The 23,370-nt window shown below is 46.3% G+C and overlaps 1 long non-coding RNA gene and 1 pseudogene across 1 annotated transcript in view; both read left to right on the top strand.

Moving 5' to 3' along the window:
- Positions 1-23,370, top strand: part of LOC135063566 (uncharacterized) — a 45,738-nt gene that overhangs the window by 3,549 nt on the left and 18,819 nt on the right. The window lies entirely within an intron of this gene.
- Positions 20,516-20,634, top strand: LOC134937518 (5S ribosomal RNA; annotated as a pseudogene).

The following is a 23,370-nucleotide window of genomic DNA, read 5'->3' as shown; positions in this document are numbered from 1 at the left end:
ATATGGATGTATTTAACCCCTGCCAGATATCTAAAACTCCGGAGAAGAAGCCTGCCGAAAAGGGGGCGGGGCCTATTCTCCTCCGCACACAGCGCCATTTTCCCTCACAGAAAGGCTGGTGGGAAGGCTCCCATGCTCTCCCCTGCACTGCACTACAGAAACAGGGTTAAAACAGAGAGGGGGGGCACTGATTTGGCGATATGTATATATATTAAAATGCTATAAGGGAGGAACACTTATATAAAGGTTGTCCCTGGATAATTATAGCGTTTTGGTGTGTGCTGGCAAACTCTCCCTCTGTCTCCCCAAAGGGCTAGTGGGTCCTGTCCTCTATCAGAGCATTCCCTATGTGTGTGCTGTATGTCGGTACGTGTGTGTCGACATGTATGAGGAAAATATTGGTGAGGAGGCGGAGCAAATTGCCTGTAATGGTGATGTCACTCTCTAGGGAGTCGACACCGGAATGGATGGCTTATTTATGGAATTACGTGACAATGTCAACACGCTGCAAGCCGGTTGACGACATGAGAGGGCCGGCGAACAAATTAGTATCTGTCCAGGCGTCTCAAACACCGTCAGGGGCTGTAAAATGCCCATTTACCTCAGTCGGTCGACACAGACCCAGACACGGACACTGATTTCAGTGTCGACGGTGAAGAAACAAACGTATTTTCTTTTAGGGCCACACGTTAAGGGCAATGAAGGAGGTGTTACATATTTCTGATACTCCAAGTACCACAAAAAAGGTTATTATGTGTGAGGTGAAAAAACTACCTGTAGTTTTTCCTGAATCAGATAAATTAAATGAAGTGTGTGATGATGCGTGGGTTTCCCCCGATAGAAAATTATTGGCGGTATACCCTTTCCCGCCAGAAGTTAAGGCGCGGTGGGAAACACCCCTCAGGGTGGATAAGGCGCTCACACGCTTATCAGAACAAGTGGCGGTACCATCTACGGATAGGGCCGTACTTAAGGAGCCAGCTGATAGGAGGCTGAAAAATATCCTAAAAAGTATACACACACATGCTGGTGTTATACTGCGACCAGCGATCGCCTCAGCCTGGATGTGCAGAGCTGAGGTGGCTTGGTCGGATTCCCTGACTAAAAATATTGATACCTTTGACAGGGACAGTATTTTATTGACTATAGAGCATTTAAAGGATGCATTTCTATATATGCGAGATGCGCAGAGGGATATTTGCACTCTGGCATCAAGAGTAAATGCGATGTCCATATCTGCAAGAAGATGTTTATGGACACGACAGTGGTCAGGTGATGCAGATTCCAAACGGCACAAAGATGTATTGCCGTATAAAGGGGAGGAGTTATTTGGGGTCGGTCCATGGGACCTGGTGGCCAGGGCAACTGCTGGAAAATCCACCGTTTTTTACCCTAAGTCACATCTCTGCAGAAAAAGACACCGTCTTTTCAGCCTCAGTCCTTTCGTCCCTATAAGAGTCATATCTGCCCAGGGATAGAGGAAAGGGAAGAAGACTGCAGCAGGCCCATTCCCAGGAACAGAAGCCCTCCACCGCTTCTACCAAGTTCTCAGCATGACGCTGGGACCGTACAGGACCCCTGGATCCTACAAGTAGTATCCAAGGGGTACAGATTGGAATGTCGAGAGGTTTCCCCCCTCGCAGGTTCCTGTAGTCTGCTGTACCAATGTCTCCCTCCGACAGGGAGGCAGTATTGAAAACAATTCACAAGCTGTATTCCCAGCAGGTGATAATAAAATTACCCCTCCGACAACAAGGAAAGGGGTATTACTCCACACTATATGGTGGTACTGAAGGCTAGGTGAGACCTATTCTAAATCTGGAAAATTTGAACACTTACAAGGGTTCAAATCCAGATGGAGTCACTCAGAGCAGTGATAGCAAAGAACAAGGGGACTATATGGTGTCCCGGGACATCAGGGATGCTTACCTCCATGTCCCAAAATTTGCTTTTTCTCACCAAGGGTACCTCAGGTTCGTGGTACAGAACTGTCACTATCAGTTTCAAGACGATGCCGTTGGATTGTCCAAGGCACCCCGGGTCCTTACCAAGGTAATGACCGAAAGGAGGATTCGTCTTCAAAGAAAATGGACGACCTCCTGATAAGAACAAGGTCCAGAGAACAGTTGGAGGTCGGAGTAGCACTATCTCAAGTAGTTCTACGACAGCACGGGTGGATTCTAAATATTCCAAAACCGCAGTTGTTCCGACGACACGTCTGCTGGTCCTAGGGATGATTCTGGACACAGTCCAGGAAAAGGTGTTTCTCCCAGAGGAGAAAGCCAGGGAGTTATCCGAGCTAATCGGGATCCTCCTAAAACCAGGAAAAGTGTCAGTGCATCATTGCACAAGAGTCCTGGTAAAAATGGTGGCTTATTACGAAGCGCTTCCATTCGGCAGATTTCACGCAAGAACTCTTCAGTGGGATCTGCTGGACAAATGGTCCGGATCGCATCTTCAGATGCATCAGCGGATAACCCTATATCCAAGGACAAGGGTGTCTCTCCTGTGGTGATTACAGAGTGCTCATCTTCTAGAGGGCCGCAGATTCGGCATTCAGGATTGGATGCTGGTGACCACGGAGGCCAGCCTGAGAGGCTGGGGAGCAGTCACACAAGGAGTGTGATCAAGTCTGGAGAATTCTCTCCACATAAATATACTGGAGCTAAGAGCAAATTTATAATGCTATAAGCTTAGCAAGACCTCTGCTTCAAGGTCAGCCGGTATTGATCCAGTGGGATAACATCACGGCAGTCGCCCACGTAAACAGAAAGGGCGGCACAAGAAGCAGGAGGGCAGTGGCAAAACTGCAAGGATTTTTCGCTAGGCGGAAAATCATGTGATAGCACTGTCAGCAGTGTTCATTCCGGGAGTGGACGACTGGGAAGCAGACTTCCTCAGCAGGCACGACCTCCACCCGGGAGAGTGGGAACTTCATCGGGAAGTTTTCCGCATGATTGTGAACCGTTGGGAAAGACCAAAGGTGGACATGATGGCGTCCCGCCCGAACAAAAATTGGGACAGGTATTGCGCCAGGTCACGAGACCTTCAGGCGATAGCTGTGGACGTCCTGGTAACACCGTGGGTGTAACAGTCGGTGTATGTGTTCCCTCCTCTGCTTCTCATAACCAAGGTATTGAGAATTATAAGACATAGAGGAGTAAGAACTATACTCGTGGCTCCGGATTGGCCAAGAGGGACTTGGTAACCGGAACTTCAAGAGATGCTCACAGAGGACTAATGGCCTCGGGAGCTAAGAAGGGATTTGCTTTCAGCAAGTACCATGTCTGTTCCAAGAGGAACCGTGGCATCGGCCTTTAAGAAAGGACCTGCTCCAGCAGGGACCTTGTCTGTTCCAAGACTTACCGCGACTGCGTTTGACGGCATGGCGGTTTGAACGCCGGATCCTAAGGGAAAAGGCATTCCGGAAGAGGTCATACCTACCCTGGTCAAAGCCAGGAAGGAGGTGACCGCACAACGTTATCACCACATGTGGTGAAAATATGTTGCGTGGGTGAGGCCAGGAAGGCCCCACGAAAAAATTTCAACTAGGTCGTTTTCTGCACTTCCTGCAAACAGGAGTGTCTATGAGCCTCAAATTGGGGTCCATTAAGGTTCAAGTTTCGGCCCTATAGATTTTCTTCCAGAAAGAATTGGCTTCAGTTCCTGAAGTCCAGACGTTTGTCAAGGGAGTATTGCATATACAGCCCTTGTGTGCCTCCAGTGGCACCGTGGGATCTCAACGTAGTGTTGGGATTCCTCAAATCATATTGGTTTGAACCATTCAAATCTGTGGATTTGAAATATCTCACATGGAAAGTGACCATGCTGTTGGCCCTGGCCTGGGCCAGGCGATTGTTAAAATTGGCGGCTTTGTCTTACAAAAGCCCATATTTGATTTTCCATTCGGACAGGGCAGAACTGCGGACTCGTCCCCAGTTTCTTCCTAAGGTGGTGTCAGCGTTTCACCTGAAACAACCTATTGTGGTGCCTGCGGCTACTAGGGACTTGGAGGACTCCAAGTTGCTAGACGTTGTCAGGGCCCTGAAAATATATATATATATATAATTCCAGGACGGCTGGAGTCAGAAAGTCTGACTTGCTGTTTATATTGTAGGCACCCAAAAAGCTGGGTGCTCCTGCTTCTAAGCAGACTATTGCTCGTTGGATTTGTAGTACAATTCAGCTTGCACATTCTGTGGCAGGCCTGCCACAGCCAAAATCTGTAAATGCCCATTCCACAAGGAAGGTGGGCTCATCTTGGGCGACTGCCCGAGGGGTCTCGGCTTTACAACTTTGCCGAGCAGCTACTTGGTCAGGGGCAAACACGTTTGCTAAATTCTACAAATTTGATACCCTGGCTGAGGAGGACCTGGAGTTCTCTCATTCGGTGCTGCAGAGTCATCCGCACTCTCCCGCCCGTTTGGGAGCTTTGGTATAATCCCCATGGTCCTGACGGAGTCCCCAGCATCCACTAGGACGTTAGAGAAAATAAGATTTTACTTACCGATAAATCTATTTCTCATAGTCCGTAGTGGATGCTGGGCGCCCATCCCAAGTGCGGATTGTCTGCATTACTTGTACATAGTTATTGTTACAAAAAATCGGGTTATTATTGTTGTGAGCCATCTTTTTTAGAGGCTACTTCATTGTTATCATACTGTTAACTGGGTTCAAATCACAAGTTGTACGGTGTGATTGGTGTGGCTGGTATGAGTCTTACCCGGGATTCAAGATCCTTCCTTATTGTGTACGCTCGTCCGGGCACAGTACCTAACTGAGGCTTGGAGGAGGGTCATAGGGGGAGGAGCCAGTACACACCATGTGATCCTAAAAGCTTGCTTTTGTGCCCTGTCTCCTGCGGAGCCGCTATTCCCCATGGTCCTGACGGAGTCCCCAGCATCCACTACGGACTATGAGAAATAGATTTATCGGTAAGTAAAATCTTATTAATTGACTCATGGGAGCACCACATACTATATAATTTTTGTAGTGTTAACCTTATTTATGGTAATAATGTTAGGCTTTCAATAGGATGCACTAAATCTAGTGCTGATTACTTTCTTCCATTTGTTGATAGCCTGTAAATTCACATCACTGAAGCAAGTCACTAGGTCCCAGACTGTTATACATCTTTTCCACTTAAGAGCACGGGTCTCAGCCGGGAGCCTGACACGGGAGCTGCCCGCTGCTGCGACCCGTGCTCGGCCCCTTTCCCATCAGCAGTCACAACCCGGCATATGCCGGGTTGGTGACGCTTCTAGTGACGCGGCAGGGGCGGCGCAGGGAGATCACATGATCTCCCAGCGCCGCCCTTCCATACAGTGTAAATGGGAGCCGTGTCGCATCGACACGGCTCCCGTTTACACTACAACCCTACCCGGATCATTCCCGTGTCCTACCCAGGTTAATAGCCGGGTAGGATTCACGGGTCACTTGATCCGGGTTTACCCTTTTCCACTTGCAAAAAACACGGGTAAATGCGCGCCCCCGTGCATTTACCCGTGTTTTTTGAGCTAGTGGAAAAGGGGTATGAGGTGATACAGGCCTACCAGGGAGGCACACCAGTCCCGCTGGTGCAGAATGTAGCACCATGGGGCATGCTCCCCTCTCCCACTAGTACTGAAGCCTGGAAAATCTCTTGGCAATCCTGTGCATGAGTACTGAATATTGGTTTCAGTGTCAGTGGAAAACGCAACTCAGCGTTAACAATGGGCGGTATTCAATTATTTACGCCGCCTTCCACACCCGTTCTGTTTCTGCTGACGGGTGTGGTAGCATAATTTCAGCTCGCTACCCCTGGGGTAGCGAGGTGCCCAACCCTTTACGCAGCTAAAACGGATTACTATGGGCTCGATATGCGCAATAACGGGAATCACTATAGAAAGGAAATTAGGCGCGAGATATCATTTGAATACCACCCATAAAGTGCATGAACAGTTGCATTTTAGCACACACAGATCTCTCAATGAAGTGTAATTTGTTTAATGTTACAAAGAAATCCCATATACTTTTTGCAGTGAACATTTTTATTTGATGATACTACATTATCTTACCTGGCTGTGTTAGGTGATTATAATGATCCTTTGATTATTATTATTCATTAGAGAGATAAGGAGTCATGGCAACAGCTTTTACACTTCTCCTCAACCCACACTTTAGTTTGACAGTAATATTAGCTGGCTGAAGAACACTTGGCAGATTGCAGGATACAGGAGGAGGGTACACGTGATAATATGTAAAGGAGATTCCAGGTCCACAATTAATTGAGGCACTGGGCATCAGTTCAGCTCATCTCTGTACTTCGTTGCATGTTTAGGCATGGTGAATTTTTTATTTTATTTCTACACTGCTGTAAGTATTCCGACCCCACCATTGAATGTGTGCATACAGTTAGGTATATATATATATATTTGGAAGTGCTGGGTACGGGATACAGGCAGTCAGGATGCCATCAGTCACAATACAGTCACACTGGCAACCCAACTGCCAAAATCCAGACAGGTGGCTGCAACTAAACTAATCCTAACCCTCCCCAGCAGGGCTGGTTCTAGGGTGCACAGCGCCCCCCTGCAAAGTCTAAAACTTGCGCCTTACCATACTTGACAAATGGGGGGAGGGCGGGGCCCAAACTGTGGCTGGGAAAGAACACAGAGAGGGGCATGAAACAGTCACAACATAGGGGGGGGTGGTGACACAATGGCTGGGACAGAACACAAGGGGGGGGTGAAATAGTGACAAAACAGAGGGATGTGTGAAATAGTTGTTGATCAAGGGGTGGGAATAGTGACAGAACACAGAGGGGTGGGGGGTAAAATAGTGACAGAACACGGTAGTGAGGGGGGTGACACAATTGTTGGAACAGAATATGCAGGGAGGGGGATGACACAGTGGTTGGGACCAGTGCTGTAACTAGACTTTTTGGTGCCCTGTGCCAGAGAGAAAATTGGCGCCCTCCCATTTTTCCAACATGGACATAAGGCGCATGCTTCGTGGGGAAGGGGCATAAGAAAATAGATTTGGACACAGATCCTTTTTATACCATATTCATGCACTTAACTTGAGAGCTTGTGGTTATTCAGTTACAATACCCTTTATTAAATAACACATTTCAATGTACTGCCACGCCCAGGATTCAAACCTGTGACCTGATGAATTCTAATTAAACACCCTACACATTGAGCTATTTGATCCTGCACAAAAACTATGAACACTATATGGTACTTTGTAAAAAAAAAAATCAGCATTGCAATTGAGCAGATCTATGTAGTGTGCAGCCACACATCCAATCTCTTGCAGCCACACACTACATAGATCTGCTCAGCTGCAATGCTGTAATTTTTTTTACAAAGTACAAGGTAATCTTCAAATAGTTAGAATTCTCTAGCTTTCTATGCAAGGGCAGGAAGCTCAAATAATAGATTGTCTTACTGCAATGCCACAGGCAATGGGTTAGAATCCCGGGTATGTCAGCATATTGAAATGTATAAAAAGACAATGTGACTGAATAATAAATAAATCTCTAGTTGATTTCATGAATATTGTATATGTATTAGCAACAGAAGGGGTCAGGGTAGGAGATGCTGGGCTTCAAAAAGGGGGAAGCTGCAAGTGAAAGTAATTAAAACAGATAATTGAAGAGTGCTGCCAACAACGCCCCCTACCCTGCAGCGCTATGTGCAGTGCCCCCTCCGCACACACCTAGTTACAGCCCTGGTTGGGACAGAATATTGTGGGTGAGGATGTGACGTGCCTCCAGTGCAGTCAGGTAATGCTTTGCAACCACTGACACATCAGTAAAGTTCCACACTAACCATAGAAGTGGGCAGGAAAATGAGCATTGTTTGGCTTTCATGTTAAGTGGTGATGCTGTTGTGCACAGATGGACATTGAAGCAGCTCATCACACTGCTAATCCCCCTATACTTATGCAAAGGCATATCTAGAAATAATCCATACTTATTTTACTTAAGCCTGAAAATTAACAGGTTTAATGATTCCAGAGACAGTCACTGTTTTTACATTTGTCCCTATGTACCGCCTCTGTTCCCATGAAGTGTGAACCTAAAGTGCTGCACCGTAGGGGCCTGCCCACTTGGGATGCTGAGTTTCTGACTCCGGCGCTGCTTGTCTGCCACGGCGGCCACGATGCTGCCTTGTAGAACTTGTTGACTGACTCACTGGGGCCCAAGAGAGCAAGCTGTGGGATTCGGGGGGGGGGGGTGTCTTCAAGGCGGCCGCACAGAAGCAAAGCTTGGCCGGCTGCAGCAGCACAAATAAAGCATAAGGGGGAGAAGCTTACTGCAATCTTGCTGGGCTGCTGCTGCCTGGACCGCGGCACTGTAAGTGCCCAATAAAGTGTATAACTTATTTCCACACAGCTGCCAGCGCCGCTTCCTGTCTTACAGCATTACAGGTGCAGCGGCAGCAACAGTCATGGTTCCTCCCTGCTTTGCACCCCTTTGCTGAGCGGGTAGCTTCAATTCAAGGGGTTGAACAAAATATACAGTGCCTTGCTAAAGTATTCACCCCCCCTTGGCTTTTTACCTATTTTGTTACATTACAACCTGTAACTTCATTTTTCTTTTTGTATCTGAATTTTATGTGATGGATCTGCACAAAATAGTCTAAGTTGGTAAAGTGAAATTATTATTTTTTTATATAAAAAGAACTTCTATAAATAAAAATTGAAAAATTGGCATGTGCATATGTATTCACCCCCTTTGCTATGAAGCCCCTCAAAAGTTCTGGTGCAACCAATTACCTTCTGAAGTCACATAATTAGTGAAATGACATCCACCTGTGTGCAATCTAAGTGTCACATGATCTGTCAGTATAAACACACCTTTTCTGAAAGGCCCCAGGGGCTGCAACACCACTAAGCAAGAGGCATCACACCATGAAGACCAAGGAGCTCTCCAAACAAGTCAGGGACAACGTTGTTGAGAAGTACAAGTCAGGGTTGGGTTATAAAAAATATCCAAATCTTTGCTGATCCCCCGGAGCACCATCAAATCCATCATCTTCAAATGGAAAGAACATGGTACCACAACAAACCTGCCAAGAGAAGGCCGGCCACCAAAACTCACAGACCGGGCAAGGAGGGCATTAATTAGAGAGGCAGCGCAGAGACCAAAGGTAACCGTGAAGGAGCTGCAGAGTACCACAGCAGAGACTGGTGTATCTGCACATGTGATCACAATAAGACGTACACTCCATAGAGCTTGGCTTTATAGAAAAGTAGCCAGAAAAAAGCCATTACTTAGTGTTAAAAATAAGAAGGCACATTTTGTGTTTGCCAAAAGGCATGTGGACGACTCCCCAAATGTATGGAGGAAGGTGCTCTGGTCAGATGAGACTAAAATTTTACTTTTCAGCCACCAAGGAAAACGCTATGTCTGGCGCAAACCCAACACATGCCATCATCCCAAGAACACCATCCCCACAGTGAAACATGGTGATGGCAGCATCATGCTGTGGGGATGTTTTTCAGCAGCAGGGACTGGTAAACTGTTTCGAGTCGAGGGAAAGATGGATGGTGCTAAATACAGGGATATTCTTGAGCAAAACCTGTTTCAGCCTGCCTGTGATTTGAGACTGGGACGGAGGTTCACCTTCCAGCAGGACAATGACCCGAAGCATACTGCTAAAGCAACACTCAAGTGGTTTAAGGGGAAACATTTAAATGTGTTGGAATGGCCTAGTCCAGACCTGGCCAACCTGTGGCTCTCCAGCTGCTGTGAAACTACACATCCCAGCATGCCCTGCCACAGTTTTAGCATTCTATAATAGCAAAACTGTGGCAGGGCAAGCTGGGACGTGAAGTTTCACAACAGCTGGAGAGCCACAGGTTGGCCAGGCCTGGCCTAGTCAAAGCCCAGATCTCAATCCAATTGAGAATCTGTGGTCAAACTTGAAGATTGCTAGTCACAAGCGGAAACCATCCAACATGAAGGAGCTGGAGTAGTTTTGTCTTGAGCAATGGGCAAAATTCCCAGTGGCAAGATGTGGCAAGCTCATAGAGACTTATCCAAAGCGAATTGCAGCTGTAATTGCTGCAAAAGGTGGCTGTACAAAGTACTGACTTTAGGGAGGTAAATAGTTATGCACGCTGAAGTTTTCTGTTATTTTGTCCTATTTGTTTGCTTCACAATAAAAAAAAAACACCTTCAACGTTGTAGGAATGTTCTGTGAATGAAATTATGCAAACCTTCAAACAATCCATTTTAATTCCAGTTTGTGAGAAAAAAAATATTAAAAATGCAAAGGGGGGTGAATACTTTAGCAAGGCACTGTATTGTATGAAACGTTTAGGATTTGCATCCATTTTTATATGCAGTCCCCTGTTTTCAGTGGCTCAAATGTAGTTGGACAAATTAACATAATCATCAATAAAACATTCATTTTTAATACTTTGTCAAGAACTCTTTGCAGGCTGGCTAAAGTCTGGAACCCATGGACATCACCAAATGCTGGATTTCCTCCTTTGTTATGCTTTGCCAGACCTTTACTGCAGATGTCTTCAGTTGTTGTTTGTTAATGGGTCTTTCTGCCTTTAGTATCATCTGCAGCAAGTGAAATGGTTGAGATCAGGTGACTGACTCGGCCATTGCAGAATATTCCACTTCTTTGCCTTTAAAAACTCATGGGTTGCTTTTTGCAGTATATTTATGGTCATTATACATCTGGACTATGAAGCAGTCTCCAATCAACATTGCAGAATTTGACTGAATCTAAGCAGATCGTATACCTCCAACACAGTTCATAATCATCTGTCTGAATCTGCTTTCTGTCACCATCCATAACACTAATGACACAGTGCCATTGCAAGCCATGCAAAAACATGCCATCACACTGCCTCCACCATGTTTTAGAGAAGATGTGGTATGCTTTGGCTCATGAGCCATTCCAAGAATTCTCCATACTTTTTTCTTCCCATCATTCTGGTACAGGTTGATCTTAGTTTCATCTGTCCAAATAATTTTTTTGGCAAAGTCTAATCTGGACTTTCTTTTCTTGAGGCTCATGGATGATTTGAACCTTATGGTGTATTTGCTTTTGTTAAGTCCTCTCTTTATGGTGTTGCTGAGCTCACCAATATATCCTCCCCCAGAATGTACCAAACTGTTGATTTGGCCACTCCTAAGGTTCCCTCTATATAACTGATAAATTTATTTTTTGTTTTTGCATCCTAAGGATGGCCTATTTCACTTGCATTGAGAGTACCTTTGACCACATGTAGTGGGATCACAGCAACAGATTCCAATGCAGATGGCATACTTTGAAGCAACTCCAGAACTTTTGACTGTTTAATTAATGAAGAAATAATAAGAATTTACTTACCGATAATTCTATTTCTCATAGTCCGTAGTGGATGCTGGGGACTCCGTAAGGACCATGGGGAATAGCGGCTCCGCAGGAGACTGGGCACATCTAAAGAAAGCTTTAGGACTAACTGGTGTGCACTGGCTCCTCCCCCTATGACCCTCCTCCAAGCCTCAGTTAGGATACTGTGCCCGGACGAGCGTACACAATAAGGAAGGATTTTGAATCCCGGGTAAGACTCATACCAGCCACACCAATCACACCGTATAACCTGTGATCTGAACCCAGTTAACAGCATGATAACAGAGGAGCCTCTGAAAGATGGCTCACAACAATAATAACCCGATTTTTGTAACAATAACTATGTACAAGTATTGCAGACAATCCGCACTTGGGATGGGCGCCCAGCATCCACTACGGACTATGAGAAATAGAATTATCGGTAAGTAAATTCTTATTTTCTCTAACGTCCTAAGTGGATGCTGGGGACTCCGTAAGGACCATGGGGATTATACCAAAGCTCCCAAACGGGCGGGAGAGTGCGGATGACTCTGCAGCACCAAATGAGAGAACTCCAGGTCCTCCTCAGCCAGGATATCAATTTTGTAGAATTTTACAAACGTATTTGCTCCTGACCAAGTAGCTGCTGGGCAAAGTTGTAAAGCCGAGACCCCTCGGGCAGCCGCCCAAGATGAGCCCACCTTCCTTGTGGAGTGGGCATTTACTGATTTTTGGCTGTGGCAGGCCTGCCACAGAATGTGCAAGCTGAATTGTACTACAAATCCAACGAGCAATAGTCTGCTTAGAAGCAGGAGCACCCAGCTTGTTGCGTGCACACAGGATAAACAGCGAGTCAGATTTCCTGACTCCAGCCGTCCTGGAAACATATATTTTTCAGGGCACTGACAACGTCTAGCAACTTGGAGGCCTCCAAGTCCCTAGTAGCCGCAGGCACCACCAATAGGTTGGTTCAGGTGAGACGCTGAAACCACCTTAGGGAGAAACTGAGGACGAGTCCTCAATTCCGCCCTGTCCGAATGGAAAATCAGATAAGGGCTTTTTCAGGATAAAGCCGCCAATTCTGACACGCGCCTGGCCCAGGCCAGGGCCAACAGCATGACCACTTTCCATGTGAGATATTTCAAATCCACAGATTTAAGTGGTTCAAACCAATGTGACTTTTGGAACCCAAAACTACATTGAGATCCCAAAGTGCCACTGGAGGCACAAAAGGAGGCTGTATATGCAGTACCCCTTTTACAAACGTCTGTACTTCAGGGACTGAAGCTAGTTCTTTTTGGAAGAAAATTGACAGGGCCGAAATTTGAACCTTAATGGACCCCAATTTCAGGCCCATAGACACTCCTGTTTGCAGGAAATGTAGGAATCGACCCAGTTGAATTTCCTCCGTCGGGCCTTACTGGCCTCGCACCACGCAACATATTTTCGCCAAATGCAGTGATAATGTTTTGCGGTTACATCCTTCCTGGCTTTGATCAGGATAGGGATGACTTCATCCGGAATGCCTTTTTTCCTTCAGGATCCGGCGTTCAACCGCCATGCCGTCAAACGCAGCCGCGGTAAGTCTTGGAACAGACAGGGTCCTTGCTGGAGCAGGTCCCTTCTTAGAGGTAGAGGCCACGGATCCTCCGTGAGCATCTCTTGAAGTTCCGGTTACCAAGTCCTTCTTGGCCAATCCGGAGCCACGAATATAGTGCTTTCTCCTCTCCATCTTATCAATCTCAGTACCTTGGGTATGAGAGGCAGAGGAGGGAACACATACACTGACTGGTACACCCACGGTGTTACCAGAGCGTCTACAACTATTGCCTGAGGGTCTCTTGACCTGGCGCAATACCTGTCGAGTTTTTTAATCATGTGGACGACTTCTGGGTGAAGTCCCCACTCTCCCGGGTGGAGGTAGTGCTGAGGAAGTTTGCTTCCCAGTTGTCCACTCCCGGAATGAATACTGGTGACAGTGCTATCACATGATTTTCCGCCCAGCGAAGAATCCCTGCAGCTTCTGCCATTGCCCTCCTGCTTCTTGTGCCACCCTGTCTGTTTACGTGGGTGACTGCCATGATGTTGTCCGACTGGATCAATACCGGCTGACCTTGAAGCAGAGGTCTTGCTAAGCTTAGAGCATTGTAAATGGCCCTTAGCTTCAGGATATTTATGTGAAGTGATGTATCCAGGCTTGACCCTAAGCCCTGGATATTCCTTCCCTGTGTGACTGCTCCCCAGCCTCGCAGGCTGGCATCCGTGGTCACCAGGACCCAGTCCTGAATGCCGAATCTGCGGCCCTCTAGAAGATGAGCACTCTGCAACCACCACAGGATGGATACCCTTGTCCTTGGTGACAGGGTTATCCGCTGATGCATCTGAAAATGCGACCCGGACCATTTGTCCAGTAGGTTCCACTGGAAAGTTCTTGCGTGGAATCTAACGAATGGGATTGCTTCGTAGGAAGCCACCATTTTTACCCAGAACCCTTGTGCATTGATGCACTGAGACTTGGTTCGATTTTAGGAGGTTCCTGACTAGCTCGGATAACTCCCTGGCTTTCTCTTCCGGGAGAAACACCTTTTTTCTGGACTGTGTCCAGGAACATCCCTAGGAAACAGAAGACAAGTCGTCGGAACCAGCTGCGATTTTGGAATATTGAGAATCCAATCGTGCTGCCGCAACACTACCTGAGATAGTGCTACACCGACTTCCAACTGTTCCCTGGATCTTACCCTTATCAGGGAATCGTCCAAGTAAGGGATAACTAAAATTCCCTTCCTCCGAAGGGATATCATTTCGGCCATTACCTTGGTAAAGACCCGGGGTGTCGTGGACCATCCCTACGGCAGCGTCTGAACTGATAGTGACAGTTCTGTACCATAACCTGAGGTACCCTTGGTGAGAAGAGTAAATTTTGACATGAAGGTAAGCATCCTTGATGTCCCGAGACATCATGTAGTCCCCTTCTTCCAGGTTCGCAATCACTGCTCTGAGTGACTCAATCTTGAATTTGAACCTCTGTATGTAAGTGTTCAAAGATTTTAGATTTAGAATCGGTCTCACCGAGCCGTCTGGCTTCGGTACCACAATAGTGTGGAATAATACCCCGTTCCCTGTTGCAGGAGGGGTACCTTGATTATCACCTGCTGGGAATACAGCTTGTGAATGGCTTCCAAAACTGCCTCCCTGTCAGAGGGAGACGTCGGTAAAGCCGACTTTTGGAAACGGCGAGGGGGAGACGTCTCGAATTTCAATATGTACCCTTGAGATATTACCTGAAGGATCCAGGGGTCTACTTGCGAGTGAGCCCACTGCGCACTGAAATTCATTGAGAACGGGCCCCCACCGTGCCTGAGCTTGTAAGGCCCTAGCGTCATACTGAGGGCTTTGCAGAGGCGGGAAAGGATTTCTGTTCCTGGGAACTGGGTAATCTCTTCAGCCTTTTTCCTCTCCCTCTGTCACGAGCAGAAAAGAGGAACCTTTTGTCCGCTTGCCAACAAAGGACTGCGCCTGATAATACGGCGTCTTATTTTGAGAGGCGACCTGGGGTACAAACGTGGATTTCCCAGTTGTTGCCGTGGCCACCAGGTCTAAAAGACCGACCCCAAATGTCCCCTTTCAAAGGCAATACTTCCAAATGCCGTTTGGAATCCGCATCACCTGACCATTTTACTGGTAGAATTGGATAACGCACTTATACTTGATGCCAGTCGGCAATTATTCCGCTGTGCATCCTGCATATATAGAAATGCATCTTTTAAATGCTCTATAGGCAATAATATACTATCCTTATCTAGGATATCAATATTTCCAGTCAGGGAATCCGACCATGCCAACCCAGCACTGCACCTCCAGGCTGAGGCGATTGCTGGTCGCAGTATAACACCAGTATGTGTGTGAATACATTTTTGGATACCCTCCTGCTTTCTATCAGCAGGATCCTTAAGGGCGGCCATCTCATGAGAGGGTAGAGCCCTTGTTCTTACAAGCGTGTGAGCGCCTTATCCCCCCTAGGGGGTGTTTCCCAACGCACCCTAACCTCTGGCGGGAAAGGGTATACAGCCAATACTTTTTAAGAAATTATCAATTGTTATCGGGGGGAAACCCACGCATCATCACACATTTTATTTCTCAGATTCAGGAAAACTACAGGTAGTTTTTCCCTCACCGAACATAATACCCCTTTTTGGTGGTACTCGTATTATCAGAAATGTATAAAACATTCTCCATTGTCTCAATCATGTAACGTGTGGCCCTACTGGAAATCACGGTTGTCTCTTCACCGTCGACACAGGAGTCAGTATCCGTGTCGGCGTCTGTATCTGCCATCTGAGGTAACGGGCGCTTTAGAGCCCCTGACGGCCTATGAGACGTCTGGACAGGCACAAGCTGAGTAGCCGGCTGTTACGTAATTTTCAACAGTACATCCACTCAGGTGTCGACCCCCTAGGTGGTGACATCACTGTTACAGACACTCTGCTCCGTCTCCACATCATTTTTCTCCTCATACATGTCGACACAAACGTACCGACACACAGCACACACACAGGGAATGCTCTGATAGAGGACAGGACCCCACTAGCCCTTTGGGGAGACAGAGGGAGAGTATGCCAGCACACACCAAAGCGCTATATATATATATATACAGGGATAACCTTATATAAGTGTTTTTCCCCTTATAGCTGCTGTATGTTCTAATACTGCGCCTAATTAGTGCCCCCCTCTCTTTTTTTAACCCTTTCTGTAGTGTAGTGACTGCAGGGAAGAGCCAGGGAGCTTCCCTCCAACTGAGCTGTGAGGGAAAATGGCGCCAGTGTGCTGAGGAGATAGGCTCCGCCCCCTTTTCGGCGGCCTTATCACCCGTTTTTCTGTATATTCTGGCAGGGGTTAAATGCATCCATATAGCCCAGGAGCTATATGTGATGTATTTTTTGCCATGTAAGGTATTTTTATCATGTTTTATTGCGTCTCAGGGCGCCCCCCCCAGCGCCCTGCACCCTCAGTGACCGGAGTATGAAGTGTGCTGAGAGCAATGGCGCACAGCTGCAGTGCTGTGCGCTACCTTATTGAAGACAGGAACGTCTTCTGCTGCCGATTTTTCCGGACCTCTTCGCTCTTCTGGCTCTGTAAGGGGGCCGGCGGCGCGGCTCCGGGACCCATCCAGGCTGGGCCTGTGATCGTCCCTCTGGAGCTAATGTCTAGTAGCCAAGAAGCCCAATCCACTCTGCACGCAGGTGAGTTCGCTTCTTCTCCCCTTAGTCCCTCGATGCAGTGAGCCTGTTGCCAGCAGGTCTCACTGAAAATAACAAACCTAAACTAAAACTTTCACTAAGAAGCTCAGGAGAGCCCCTAGTGTGCACCCTTCTCGTCGGGCACAGAAATCTAACTGAGGCTTGGAGGAGGGTCATAGGGGGAGGAGCCAGTGCACACCAGTTAGTCCTAAAGCTTTCTTTAGATGTGCCCAGTCTCCTGCGGAGCCGCTATTCCCCATGGTCCTTACGGAGTCCCCAGCATCCACTTAGGACGTTAGAGAAAACAAGAGTATTGCATACCTGTCCATGAAACATCTTTTGAGTCTGTTGTCCAATTACTTTTTGGTCCCTTGAAAAAGCAGGGGGTAATGCCACATCCAGGGGCCACAGTTGAGGAGGTCACCATGGCCAAAGCATTTTACCACATCAAGTCAGCCCGGGCCAGGGATTCCGGGGAAAGAGGGGACCCCTCCAATAAAAGGGTCTCCCCTCTCCATTCTACCCCAGGCCTGGGCTGAAGCCCAGGGCCCGACAGATCAGATACTATAATTGTTTGGTTTACTTAAATATAAAATAATTTCTTTATCCTGAGGATCAGCCATCACTGCAATGATGGTGGCTGGGACTTTGGGATAGGGCTAGGGATGCTCAATCACTGTGGCCAGCAGTGATCAGGACACAATGGGGGGTGCAGGGGGGGGGATGGGTGGGCAATGTCTGTGAACTGCCCAATCTGTGCTTCAAAGCTACCGTCAGAGCATTTCAGCTGTTGGGAGGTGGGTAATGTAGGAGTGCCCAATCACTGTGGCCAGCAATGATCAATGCGAATTGGTCATAGAGCTGTGGGTGCAGGGGGACTGGGAGGTTCCCCATGAGATTGGCAGCTGTGGGAAGATTATCTTCCTGCAGCTGCCCAGTGGGCTTTTGTGACCGATTGCATCAGATGTGACCATGCCAGGTATGGTTAACCCACTAGTATATGTTTGTACTGTGGGAGAAAACCAGAGTACCCAAAGGAAACCCATGCAAGTACGGGGGAGAAACCGCAAATGCCACACAGTTAGGGCCATGGTGGGAATCAACCTCATGACCTCAGTGTTGTGAAACAGTAATGTTAACCATGATACCATCCATACTGCCCTATTGTTTGTTACAGTGGGACTACAGGTAACATGCCGGCATTTGGAGAACAAGTGCAAATATGCTCGGATATTAAGGGCCCGCTGGCACCTGTAGTCCCCATGTTAAGGAAATATTAAAATAAAGAAAATAAACAAAACAAAAACAACTAAGGTTGTAAAAAATTTATTAAAAAGCATTTTTCACCCAGGGGGCGGCAGCCTGTGAGCTCTTTTAAAATGGCCACCGCCCACCCAGGACTACAGCGTCTTTATGTCTTCAGGATCTTTTCACAGCTCCTCCTCCACAGTCGGACTCCCTGCCCAAGGCCCGGGGTGATGATGCGTTGATTATAAAACAAAGCCCTGAAGATTTGTAAACATGTTTAAAAGTCTCATTTGGCGATTCCGATCACCTATTTATTGGAATCGTCAATAGTAGGAGCCCATACATCAATGATTTATTGGATAATCATCTCCGAGCAGAATTGCCCCAACTTATCGAAGATGTATGGGGGCTGTAAAGCCCTCATCTTGATGAGCACTGCCAGCCCTGAACTTTGCTTGTATTCCTGACCTTGCCTATATTGCGCATATGGGTGGTCATTCCGAGTTGATCGCAGCCAGTAACTTTTTGCTGCTGCTGCGATCAACTAGTCCACGCCTATGGGGGAGTGTATTTTAGCTTAGCAGGTCTGCGATCACTTGTTTTATCTATTGTTTTATTTATTGTTTTATCACAGTACAGCTGTTCTGTGAGTAGTCTGGATGACCTAACCAGGATTTTTTTTAACTTTTTATTTTTTGAGAGTCTATTTTTTGTGATTTTATCATCTTGTTTTTACTTGGAAGCACTTTGATGTATTCTGGACTGCTGTAAATAAATCCTCCTTTCATACTTTCAAAGAGGAGTTTTTTCTGGTTTTGTCCTGAATTTTTCTGGGGTAATATCCCCTTGCAAAGATCAAGTGTTGGAAAGCCAAAGATACCTTGATAGGAGTCATCTACCCTAACCCTGAGTGAGTTGTGGTACGCATTTAATTGCTTGCGGAGAAAGATATCTGTATATATATATATATATGCATTTCATTTCCATTCCGTGAGAGTTGGGTTACGCTTTTGACAGACCTGAAAGATACCTTTATATGGTTTTCCATCTTACCATTTGTGTGAGTTCTGGGTACGCCTGAAATTTTCACGTCCATATTGAAAGGAATTTCTTAAAGATACCTTTATGGGTTTCCACTCACTTGCTTCTGTGTGAGTTGGGTACGCCCCTTTGTCTTAATGCTATAGAAGATTATCCTTGAAATTTGTGTGAAAATTGGTCTACACATATGTCCTTCTTCTTTCATTTGCATGACTACAATATGACACCTCGAGGAGGAAAGCTACATCAGTGAAACCCTTATGAAGGACATCGGTTATCTTCAGTAAAAGGAAGGAATGTACTAGTTTTTGTTTATTTTTTGTATTATTTGTTTTATATGCGCTCTGGACATATTTAAACACCGCTTTCTCTGTTAGTTTAATTTGTGTATGTAAAACGGTGATTTTACGTAGGTGTTTACAGTGGACGGGCAGCATTGCGCCATATAGGTGAACAGTTCTTTTTTCCTTTTCTATCAGTTAAATTTAAGTGCCTATTGCATATGTATGTGTACATTACTGTGGTTTTCTTCGCATTGCGTCTGAATACGTTAAGATCTGTATAAAACAGAATTCGGTAATATGTACTCCTACATACTTTAAAATGTGTTCATAGTTGATTATGTGCTCATATGACTAATATATAACATGTGACTGACTGCTAGTGTGATTGCTGACTTTTATATATGTTTGTCAGTTGGTCTTCTGATCCTCAATGCGGGTGCATGGGTAAGGGTCAGATTGATATCACTTTAGAACGATAAAGTGGTTACAGTCACAAATTGTGTAGTACACTGTGAAAGTGCTGATTATTTATCATGTCTAAGAGCGGCAAAAGGGACGAGAGTACACTTACAGTAACACCAACACTCATATCATGTTGTCTTGCAAAAAACTGTGTTATTCTCTCTGATCTGGTACAGGATGGTTTATGTGTAAAATGGTTTGCTTTTCAGCATAATACAAGGCAGATCCCTGATCTACGTCAAGTATGGATAGATCCCCCTCTGGGTGATGTTTGCACAGACCTTGTCCAGTATAGCTGAAAGGTTAATTCCTAAAGCGTCAATACCAGGAATAGGGTTCACTATTAACGCATACATGCAGCTCTCTACCTACGGTATCCCCAACAAGTTCTCCAATAAAACAAGCAGATAAACAGAGTGTAAATAAATCATCAACTGCACAGGCTACACATGATGATTCATCAGACGATGAAAGCTCTACATACTCTACTTCTGCATACTAAGAACAGGTAGAGGATATCAGCTCAGTGAATATAGCTGAAATAATGAGAGCAGTAAAGGCCTTTCTGTCCTCAGAGGATCGGCAGAGCCTGTGTTAAAAATAAGGTACCTAGGTTTAAACGTCCCAAAAAATAGGGCCTCCTCATGGGGGACCCCAGCAGCTGATGGAAATCATGGAAAAGGTTTGGGCTATACCCAATAAGGAATATAGGTTCCCAGTAAATGGGATTCCAAATATCCTTTTCCAGCTGAGGACTGTTTAAAAATAGGAAATGCCTCCTAAAGTAGATACACATATCATTGATAGTGCAAAAATCTATATGGCCTTTGCCGTCAACGTCAAAAGAGGGATGGTTTTCTGAAATCCATATTGTCTCTGTCTGAGGCAGTTATAAGGCTAGCCATGACTTCACCTTGCAATCTACAGCCACACCACACTGGATAGGCCCAATCTCACTAGATCTTGGAAGTTAAGCAGTGTTGTGCCTGGTTAGTTCTTGGATGGCAGACCACCTTGGAATACCAGGTGCTGTAGGTACACTGGGCTGAGGTACTGAAAGACAGGTTTTCAGCGCATGCAAGGGAGCAAGAATCCCATATAGCTCATATGGACACTAATGTTCTAGGGCATCAGCATTAAAAATAGCTGCTCTCAGAGCAATTTTGCTTACATACATGGAAGGCTGATTCAGAATCAAAGAAGGTTCTGGAAACTTTGCCTTTGGTTGGAAGTTTCTGTTTGGGAAGGAGTTAACAGATATTCTGGAGTCAGAAACAGACTCCAAGAAGGTCACGTTTCCTTACACATATAACCCCAAACCTAGGGGTCCGATTTCGGCCTTGTCGGTCATAAAGGAACGTAACAGCCCCAATACAATAAGTTTGGTAAGGCAAAGAAGCAAAGGCAACCAGAGGGCCAGCTTCCAAACCAGAGGCTAAGCCATCAGCACGATGGTGCGGGCCTCCTTCTGGTGGACCCCAAAAGGATAGGGGGCCAACTTCTTCAGTTTGCACAGATCTGGTAGCAGTCTACAAACAGATGCCTAGGTGCAAAAAGCAGTATCTCTAGGTTATGCTTTCCCTTCTAGAAGCACCCTCCTCGAAGGTTCTTCTGTTCCAGTCTGTCTCGGGTAGAGGCAAAGGACAGGGGTTTGCAAGAAGCAGTTCAGAAATTGCTTTTGTCAGGAATAGTCATTCCAGTAACCCCTGCACAATAGGGACAGCGGTTTTTACTCCAACTGGGTTTGGGTTCAGAAGGATCCTTTCACCCCATTCTCAAAATCCCAAACAGAAAAGTTTGGGTACCACGGTTCACATGGAGACATTGCGCTCCATAGTTTTTGCATGGAGCCATGAGATTACATGGTATCCCTGGATAGTCAGGATGCTTACCTACAGGTTCCTATAGCACTGTTCCATCAGTGTTAGCTCGAGGTTCACCATCCTCCAGCAACATTTTCAGTTCCAGACCTTACCCTTTGGGTTAGCCACAGCCCCAAGAGTATGTACCAAAATTATGATGATTATGGCAGCTTATGTCCGCAAGAAGGGGCTAAGAAAATTGCCATACCTCAACCACCATTTTTATCCTGGCACAATCACAGGAAAAGCTTCTGTGCCATCTCCAACAGACAGTGACTTGTCTGCAGAGGCACGGGTGGTTCATAAATTGGGCAAAGTCATCTCTGGTTCCGTCACAACGGATGACTCAATGTGGGGTTGTACTGAATTCAAGTCTGCAGAAAATTGATTACCTCGGAACAAGATATCCAAGGTACAGTCAAGTACTCAGGAGTTTTTACACAGTCAAACAATATCAATCCACGCAGCTATGCGACTGATGGGTTTGATGGTGTCAACAATAGACATGGTGGAGTATGAACAATTCCACTCAAGACCTCGGCAGCATCTGATTCTGGCCAGATGGAATGGAATACATCAGACAATAAAGAAACAGACTATGGTACTTTCACACAAGGTAAGAAAGTCATCAGCCTGCTGGCTACAGACATCCCATCTAGACAAAGGGAGAACCTTTTTGGATATCAGATGGGGGATCCTGAAAATAGATACCAGTCTTCAGTGCTGGGGAACAGTGGTTGGAAGATTACGGTTTCAGGGACAATAGACCACAGAAGAAAGTTGCCTGCCAATAAATCCATTAGAACTTCGGGCAATATACATGGCAACGATTCAGGCAAAGGACACTCTTCAAGGAAGACCAGTCCAGACCCGCTCGGACAATTTAACGGCAGTGGCGTACCTCAACCATCAGGGAGGAACGGGCAGCCAAACATCTTCCATCATTCAGCATTGTCCGCAGTATTCGTTTTGGGAGTCCTAAACTGGGAAGCGGACTTTCTCAGTCAAAACGCCATTCAAGCAAGCGAATGGGCTTGTGGGGTTTGCCAGAGATAGATCTCATGGCATCCCGTCTGAACAACAAAGTGCCCGCATACGGGGCAAGAACGAAGGATCCCGGAGCGATCTTTGTGGACGCCTTGTCATTGCAATGGAATTTTCATCTGGCGTATCTATTTCTTTCGATCATCCTGCTACCAGGGTGGTAAGGAAAATAAAAGAAGCAAAGGGTGCAGTGATTCTAATAGCTTCGGCTTGGCCCAGAAGGCATTGGTACACAGATCTGCAGAGAATGTCGATGGATGCTCCACTTCTGCTCAATGTCCAGATCTACTAATGCAGGGTCCTTGTTATCACAGGCATCGGGATTGACTATCGTGGACGGCGTGGCTCTTGAAACCTCTATCCTGAAGTCAAGAGGATTCTCGCTACAGGTAATTCAAACAATGCTCAGAGCGAGGCAACCCTCCTCAGCTCGCATTTATCACCGAATATGGTAGGCCTATATTAATGGGGCAGTGAAAGAAATATGGACCCGAAATCTTTTCAAGTTACCAGGGTCTTAGATTTCCTTCAGGCGGGAATGGATAAGGGTTTGAAGGTGGCTTCCTTGAGAGTACAAGTATCAGCATTGACTGTATGGTTCCAAAAGAAAATTGCCAGTTTACAGGATGTGCATACTTTTTCCAGGGAATGCTGCACTTTCAACCTCCTTTTGGTCCTCCTACAGTGCCTTGGGACTTAAGTCTAGTCCTCAAAGCCCTTCAAGTTGCTCCGTTTGAACCACTCCGTAGAAAATCAAGAGAGAATCTGTCTTTTTGATGGCACTGGTGCGATCCACGTAATCCTTAATGCTCGGACTACGTCCCGCAACGCATCTCCCGCAGAAAGTCCCGATACCTGAGAAAACCAG

The sequence above is a fragment of the Pseudophryne corroboree genome, chromosome 1 (assembly GCF_028390025.1).
Source record: "Pseudophryne corroboree isolate aPseCor3 chromosome 1, aPseCor3.hap2, whole genome shotgun sequence".
NCBI classification, from domain to species: Eukaryota; Metazoa; Chordata; class Amphibia; order Anura; family Myobatrachidae; genus Pseudophryne; species Pseudophryne corroboree.
This window is presented reverse-complemented; position numbering and strand designations above follow the sequence as displayed.